Below are 9,545 nucleotides of genomic sequence, written 5' to 3'. Positions count from 1 at the left end.
CATTCTTATTCGATGACATGTTTGTTATGTTAGGGAGGCTATAAAGACATGTTTACCGACCCTATAAATCACTACATGATATTTTCTCGTGGTTTGTCATCTTTCGCACTGTTGTGACAAACTACTGCCATATAAGCATGTTTACCTGTGAATTTTTTTCAAGATGTTTAACCAAAAAATAAATGCATTTTGGTGTATAGTCAAACTAATTTTTTTCTCTAAACATGTACATATATATTTTTTTTCCAAGATCCAAAAATCCTACAAGCATTTATGTATATATATATATATATATATATATATAAAAAAATCTTTTTCATACTTAATGAGTATTATACCATCAGATTTATTTCAAGAAAATAATATATTTATTTATTAGACTTTAGTATGTTTATATAGAATCTTTCCATGCCAATTACAACCCCAACATGTAAAAATTCAACAAAATAAACACCTAAATCACAAAGAGAAATGCATAATAAATATTCCACAAGTCCATGACTCCTAGGTCTCAACAAAGTCATAGATGAAGATTCATCAAGGGTGGGTAACCGCAACTCTTGTTACAACGTTCATGGCACGCATTGTCTGTGCCACAACCAACATCGCAGTTCCGGTAACATATGACACGTTGGTCTACATCGTTGGTCCCTGTAAACATCATAAATCATAACCATAATTTGTGAATTGAATCAAAATCATACACTGAAAACAAAAAAATTACTCATAACTTTCTAAACTATGAGACCTGGCTATATCTATTTGCTTACTTTTGTCAGAAGCAGTACTGCATCGAAGGACACATTTAGAACAAGCCTTTGTGCTCATCCCTTTGTTCGCACAAACATACTTGCAGTCTGTTTCACGACACTCAGTCAGCGTTTTTGCTCTCACGCCCATTATTACCAAGGCCATCATCATCATTATCTTGATCATACTCGACATTTTCCTTTTTTCTTTTTTTTTTGTTTATTATTATTATTATTATTATTATTATTTTTGCTTGGTACAGGTTTATTAACTTTTGTTTCAACAGATCAGATTATATAGAGTTCAATATGTTTGATGATACTTCAACACTCCAAAGATTTTATTTACTCACTTGCCACACGTGTCAAATATATTTAGAAACAAATTTCCATATCTTCACTAGTTTGATTTTTTAAAGACTATAATCTAAATATACTAATCATGGTTGGATTTCTATCTAAAATTACGTATTTCCATTTTTTATAATTAGAAATGAAATAAAAACATTAGTGGTAATATATCTTTTTTTTGGGCAGAAGTATAGCAATATTTCAAATTAATCACAATAGGAAAAGATGGATTTTGTATATATATTGTTTTTTGATAGCATATAAAATTCATCCATTCAAACTAGATACAGACGATTTTCCAAAGCATAGAACCAATCTCTAATAGTAGAGCTTACATTGGAAAAAATTATTTTTTACAAAGTTTTGACACATGTCAAATTAAATATATATAAAATAAATTTTACATCTTCAATATACATTCATTTTTGATACAATAATCTAAAAGTAATAAAGATGGTAGATTTGTTACCTTAATAGTAATATTTTTCATTTATATAATTCTAATTAAAATAAAAATATTTAAAATAAAGTATTGCAATATCCAAAATTTATAACAAAAATCAAAACATGGATTTTGTATTATTTATTGCCAAAATACGAAGAACTAGGATCAGACCCACGCTACAGCGCGGGAGAATATATATAAATATAATATAATTTGTAATAAAAATTATATATAATATAATTTGTAATAAAAGTAGGAATATACGAAAATACTGTAAAGAATTACATTTCTAAAAAAAACATATTTAGAGTATATTTTTAATGAACCAACCAGTTAGAGATTGCATTTGTAAAAAATACACATTCAAAGTATATATTTAGACAAACCAATCCCTAAAAGATTGCATTCGTAAAAACATGCATTTGTAAAAAGTAAAAACACACTCACAATATATATTTGGACGGACTAACCCGTAAATATTGCATTCGTGGAAAAATAAACCTTAACCCGCTCTACCATATGATTGTGAGTTTCGAAAACCAACTCGTGTACACTTAAAAATTCATGATAGTCTTATATATATATATATATATTAGATTTGATTAACTTTTAAAAAAATATGTTATAAAGAAGTAAATTTTAGAATATTACACATAATGTAAATCTTTATAATATAGGATTATAATACAATAGAACTTTAAATCGACCATATCGACTAATATTTTCAGATCATTTTTTCTATTAATCTAGAGTTATTACATATACATGGTCATTTTTTGTAGTTTAAGTAGTAAAATACATAATATATATATATATATATATATATATATATATTTTTTGTTTTGAACAACCAAATACATAAAATACAGTTTAAGAATTAAAAATTTGAGTTGAAATTTGATTTAGTTAATATTTGAAATAGTTTAGTTTCTGAATAAAACATTGTATGTAAAATAATCAAAATTTGTTTCATTCATATAACTTATCACATTTTTAACTTCTGAAAATTTTAAATTGAAGCTTCAGTATAAAATTATTTATACTAAAACCCTCGGATTATATTGCATTTGTTTTTGGCTATGTACTTTCAAATGCAAGTTCTGAAATATTAATCTTTACCTTAATAGTATTTGTTATACGTCAAATATCAAAAGAAATTAGCTATCAAAAATTGAATTAGTTTAATCAAAATAAAAGATTGGTAATCTTAATGGTACAATATTATCGTTAATGTAATATTGATTTTAATTTATTCTATATTAGTTAAGTTTTAACCCATATTCTTGCGGACAACGATTTCTTCTAGATTCTCATCAGTGTAATCGGCCAGCATAAAATTTTTTAATATCTTTAATTTATCTACTTAAAATGTGAAACTTTGTGTGAAATCTGAATTTAAGAAATCACTTCCCTTGTAAAGGAAGGTATACATTGTTGCACAAGTTTTATTTTAGTTATGTATATATATGTATTAGAATATAATAAATCGAGCTGGAATATATATTGGCATACAAATGAAATAAGTAATGGTTCATACAAAGCGTATGACACAAAAGTCGAAACCAAGTAGCAACATTTATACAAAGCTTAAGAGTTACACAAAAATCGAAACATAGTAGCAAAGCCATTTGGAAAACTTAATGGAGAAATGAAGCAAAAAAAATGTGGAAGGTATAACGAATTCAACCTAGATGACTAACATATATTTATAGGTAGACATATACATATTACTCGATTAGGGTAGATTTTAAGGTATATTCTCCTAATTTCTGAAATTTTAACCATAATTAATTTGGTAATCAAATCTTGAAAGGAAATATTTTTGGATTTTGTTAATTTGGGATAGTATTAATGAGATTTTCGATTTTGCAATCAAGTAGGGGACTAAAATTTAGGTACAGTTTGAAAGCAAATATCTTTGTAACTAAATGATATTTCTATAACTCAAAATTGCGTAGTAAATGTTCCAAATTATGTAGTAAATTGTACTTCTATAATTCAAAATACCATAATTATAGTTTCCGAAATTGAAGCGTTGTCGACTAACATAACACAAATTTATGTTTGTTTGTTCCCTAAATTACAGGAATCAAAATATTATCGTAACTATATGGAAAATCTATTTAAGTTTTCATTTAGTATTTACGATATAAATATAAAATAAATAACCCGATAACCTATTTATAATGCTACGAATATTTTTCACCGAAACCGACTCCTATAATTTCGGGTTATTTCACCGAAACCACTTTTGTACTTCTCTTTTACTTATATAGGGATGTGGAGATAATTTCTTTTATATATATAAAAATTCCCTAACTAAAATAGTGGAAAAATTTGGTTAAAAATTTTCTGTTTGAAAACATATTAGAGGAAAATTTTTCAATCAATTACATGGTTTTTGTTTTCTTTTTAATTTTGCAGTATAGCAATAAAGTGTATCAAATCAGTAGATTATAGCAACATATCATATCATGCTCTCAAAATAGATATCACGGTTTACGGTCACAGTCGTCAAGACCTAGTTCTAAATCTCACGGTTTACGCTGACCCCGTGTGAAACGACCCGACCAGTTTTTAAATAATAATAAAAATAATTAACTAATTAACTAGTGGTCTCATACCCACTAGCCACCTAACTACAATCAACCAAAAAGCGGAAAATAACCAACAGATACCATTAAACCAATAACAACCATGTCATAAAGCATAACATCATCAATCTAGCAATGCTCTACTTACTCAACTATAGCAACCTAACAGAAGTCAGACAACACATCAATGAGCCACTAGAACATCCTCCTCTTCATCACCTTGATTCCACGATCAGACTTTACCTTTATCTCTAAGCATCAAACAACAATCAATAACCAAACAACAAACCAGACAAGTGCATCGACCGACACCAACTGGGGTTGCATCGACCAATACAAGGTTCACTTGCATTGACCGACACTAACATTGCATCGACCGATGCAAGCTTGACATTGCACAAAATCTCTAATTGCATCGATCGATGCCTCCACATAGCATCAACCGATGCTCCTAGGTCAAACCGCGTCGTCCTCGCATTGCATCATCCGACACATAAAGTGCATCGACCGATGCACATGCCGAGCATTATTTTTCCCTGAAGCTTCTCACCGGATCGTCATCTCTAAACCACCAAAACACATAAACCAATGCCACAAAGAAGCTTCCCAAAGCCTCTTGCCACTCCACAACGTTCTAACAAGCCAAATAAATACATAAACAGGCAAAATCAGAGAAATATCAAGCTTAGATAAGCCATGGTCATGCACTCACCTTTGCCAAGAAGATTTTGAACCTCAAACAAGAAGATCTACACTCCTAGGAAGCTCCTACAACGATCCCAACTACAGATCTCTACAGGAACAGACTCAAATCCCTAAAAACTTTCAAGAACACTCAATATTTTCTTTCTCTCTTTCTTTTTCTCCAGAAACGGCCAAACTCGACCAAACCCTCGAGTTCTTCCTTTTATACACGATTTCAGGGTTTTCCTAACCCCAAAACGCAACGCTTAACTTAGAATCGTTCATGAAAACCAACCTTGCATCGATCGACACCACCCTTGCATCGATCGATGCACATCCTAAACCGAGATTCTGGTTCGCAAATGTTACACCGTGTAAGTTAGTCTTCAGCTTAGTTTTCTCTTCCAAGTCCACAACAAAGCTCTGATTTTGAACTCAGATCCAGAAATGGATTTGTCTTTCAATTTCAATTCTCTGCTGCAGATGAAGTTGATTCAACTGGTTTGTTCCTTAGGAAGTCGAATTGTATCTTTGGAGGTGGTTCAACGGAATTACGATAAGTCCAAATCCCAACTATCTCTCTATTATATAAATACTTCCCCACATGTTTTGATAGAAAAATATTGACCATTTTTGCATTTTCGACATGCATGGATAATGTGCATTACCAGTGTCTTGCGTTAATGGCATCTTATTCGCGTTCACCAAGAATTCTTCTAGCCTGTCTACAAACTCCGGCTTCACCATTCCATTGGAATCTCTATGTTTATACATCCACTTTCGACAAATATAAATCTCGTGAGACATATTATCTCTAAGGTATATAAAAAAGAAATTCTAAATTTGAAGAGAATATTTTAAGATAGCGTTTATTTTGCAAGAGAGAGAATGTGTATTTTCACTTACTCACTTGTTCATCCAAAAGTCGGTTTATATAGGCATACTAATCGGGTTGCGTTGCCTTTACGTGTAATATTTTCCTCGCAAAAAGTCGGTAGAATAATAAAAAAACGTGGGTCACATATCCCTATATTTCGTCTCAAGTTTGGCGCTAATTTTTGACAAAAGATTATTCGTTTATTAGTCGCAAGACTTGCGTCTGCTTTATGATTCGGTTTGGAATTTCAGTACTAAGAAAAAACATACTTGCGTACACAAATTAACTTATGCATAGATGAAAATATAATATACAATACATTATGATTGTTTTGATGGACCCTCGAATCAAATCATATAATGCTGAGAAACTGATATGTATATATTTTACCATGTTTAACCATAGTTTATTCACATCTTTTGCATGGTTTATTAGCTTGTTTTGTTACTTTTATGTAGTTTAAGGTCTGTTTGTCCATTAGAGTAGGACTTGCATTGCATTTGCATTGTTTCTTGTTTAAACAGGTGATTTGGACTCAAGGAGCATGGAAATGGAGCTTAAGAGCAGTAGAGTGCAACCAGCGAAGCAGATAGAGGCTGAAGCAGGATGGAAACCAAGGATTGGAGACCACTCGACATCACACCCGGAGACACTCGACCGTGTGCTGCTGAAGGACTCAACCAGTGAGAAACAGAGGAAACAAGGACTCGACCATGGCCACTCGACCGCTTGTGGTCGAGCACATCAAGCCGCCTCTCTATTTTGTCTGCTAGCTATTTTAGGGTTTCCCTCTTGTCCTATATATATCTGTTGTACCCTATGGCCGCCCACAAGTCACTTTAGGTCAGAAAAATATTTGTAGCCACCAAAAAACCTAGTATTTACCCTTTTTCGGGTTTTTAGCACTTTTATAACATTTTCCTCTTTTATTATTGCTATTGTTCCAGCTTTTTCTCCAGATTTTCTTACCTTGTAACTCTCATAACTTTCTGGGTATTAATAATATGAGTTTGTTTCTTTATATAAAGTTGTAGTTCATCATCTCATCTATCTTATCATGCTAGTTTTATCATTTTCTGGGTTTATGTTCATCATCATCATGTTCTGTTCATTTGAGTAGTGAGTTAGGATTCTGGAGATGGATTAGGCTGGTTTAGGGCTGTGATAGTTTGGAATGGTCAAACTTGTTTGATTATATGTCTCTTCTGGGTTAGATGTGCTCTAAGCTGTTCTTATATCTGAGAGGGGAAGATCATATCCTAAGCTTCCTTGCATCATACCAATGTTAAGGTTGTTAGATAAAGCTAATAATTGAGATTATCATGCTTATCTCAAGAGATTGGTTGTATAAGGTGATTTTTGGCAAGTAATGGTCTGATTCTTAATGTCTGTTTACTATGGTTTCACCAATGAGAGTTGGGTTAGGATGTTACTTTAACTTGATCACTTCTGCCATGAGAGTAGATTAGTGAGTCATTAAGATCATTTTCTAGAGATAGCTCATGTTTGATTGAGGTTTGTTGACCAGTCTAGATAGCCACAGCTTGAACACCAGCCCATGAATCCATCTCTCGAAGCCTACTTTGTTATTTGATTGTTTATTATCGCATATTATCTTGTTTCATTGCATTTGTTTCTGTTTTAAGTTGTCAAGATTGCATCTTTTACTCGTATTGTCCTACTCGACCTGACCACTCGACCACACACTCGGTCGAGTGCTTGATCGAGCACCTTCGGGTTGTTCAATTTACTTTTTGTTTCATTTCAGTTTACATTCTGCATCTTCATTGCTTTGTTCACTTACATTCAACATTGTTTACATTTGTTTCTTTTGCATTCAGTTCCTTATCAAAGCATTTTACTTTCTGCATTTACATTTATTTCATCAAACTGTTACATCAAAACCACTTTCATATTTGGCTTAACTTGAGTCACTGTTTATATCTTGATTGCATGCATATCACACACTTTATGGATTGACATCTCTTATACTATAACTGCATAAGAGTATTGAAACCTCATGCACCTGATCATCATTGCTTATGTTTGTTTGATTCTGCATCATTCATTCATATTCATACTTACTCACACACCACACATTATGCATGTTTCAGAAACCATTTTACCACTTGCATAACCATCAACATTTCAACACATCGCACTAGAAGAACAATCCTCCAATCCGTTATGCTTTAAGTTAATGTCAACTAGAGGAAGAAAAAGAGGTTTATTCTCCACGTGCCCAATGGTGACTTCGTTAGCTTCGTTATCGTCAGAATTGAAAGAAGGAGGATTGAAACAAATCTCTGACGGTTACCATCTTTTTTAACTTCACCGAAACAACGACCACAGAATTTCATCTGTTAAATTTTATAACCAAATCATATATATCGCTTAAAACTGTGGAATTAAAATTTAACATCATTATATGATTCTTTCACGCATATAAACGTCCGTTAACCCGCTTAAAACTAACGATTATATAAAAGAACTAGAATATGGCCTGTACTAAAGCATTGGTTGAAATTACTTTTGTTTATTTTGTAATTTTATTCAAACATTATTTGATTATTTTACTTGTTTTAATTTTTTTATGAATGAAACGCTATGCCTTATATGTTGAATAAGACTTATAAAAATAACAATTATTTTGTAAGATATATTCTAGTAGATCTAAATTTTACTCACGGCATACCGTGAGTTAAGTTGTGTTTTTTTAAAAATTATTTTTTATTTGTAAATTTCTATGATTTTTTTAGTGTTTAAAATTATATATTGTATTTTGATTGTTAATTATGTGACTTAACCCATAGTGTATCGCATATTAATTTTAGAACTAAATATGTAACATATGTTTGTCAAAATCATCTTGACCGAGAAAACCTACCAAACAATATTATTTCAAACTTAAATTTAATCTGAGAAATCATATTTTTTGAAATTTCAACTCGTGCCCTAGCAAATAATCATATTTCTTAGTATTCTTTCATATTATAGTGACATATTATTTACCCATGCTATAACAAATCAAATTAGAGTGTTTATAATTTTTAACTTTTTGATCTATCATATATTTATGATATTCTTTAAAATATCAAATTAAAATATTTTAAAATATTTCAAAATAAATTATTTTAAAAGTTTATTATAGTATATAAAATTATACGACTTAACAAAAGAAATATATGAAATTGAATTTAAATATTCAAATTTTGACTCGTTACTCCGTTAAAATTTTAGTTGAATAGATTTTTTTTAAAGAATAGTATTACTACAGCTTGAATATTTTATAGATTGAACAACTTTTTTTTCTATGAATATGATGTATTTTGGTGAATGGAGATGTCAATGATTTATACCAAAAGTTTGGAAGTGTGTTAGGTAAGATCTTATTTTGTTTGCTTAATCGAAAATCACGCTTAAACGTGATTAATTTCTAATATTTTATTATATTTCTTTTCTTTAATTGTCTTATAGTATATATGGCCTAACAATATATGCTTGTTACATATTTTATTTCTTAAGTTGTATTATTTTTTGGGATATTGTCTGTAAGTTTATCTCGGTATAACTAAGAAAACCAACCCATATAACCTATTTTGTAACCAACTAATGAATCAAATAATAAATATAACTTTATATAAGTTTCTAGCCTACAACTATTATATAGTCTACTTAAAAGAAGTTGTGTACTTCCGAAATATTAAATAGGGGATACTTTTTATGTTTGTAACATTCGCAAGCGATATTTTTTGTTTTTTTGGGATGGATGTCGATCGACACCAATAATTTTGGTTTGGCTGGTTAAGTTTAAAACTCCGTTTTATTGCGGTTTATAGGTTCAA

The 9,545-nt window shown here is 30.6% G+C and overlaps 1 long non-coding RNA gene across 1 annotated transcript; it reads right to left on the bottom strand.

The window, feature by feature from the left end:
- Positions 1-345: 345 nt before the first annotated feature.
- LOC104701051 (uncharacterized) lies at positions 346-1,058 on the bottom strand. The gene is made up of 2 exons (XR_015561245.1): positions 771-1,058; positions 346-651 (listed from the first exon to the last, which is right to left on the bottom strand). It is a non-coding gene; the product is annotated as an uncharacterized LOC104701051 (long non-coding RNA).
- Positions 1,059-9,545: the final 8,487 nt, after the last annotated feature.

This window comes from Camelina sativa, chromosome 7, assembly GCF_030686135.1.
Source record: "Camelina sativa cultivar CO46 ecotype springtype chromosome 7, ASM3068613v1".
NCBI classification, from domain to species: Eukaryota; Viridiplantae; Streptophyta; class Magnoliopsida; order Brassicales; family Brassicaceae; genus Camelina; species Camelina sativa.
The sequence above is the reverse complement of the archived record's forward strand: the minus strand, read 5'-3'. Positions and strand labels throughout refer to the sequence as shown.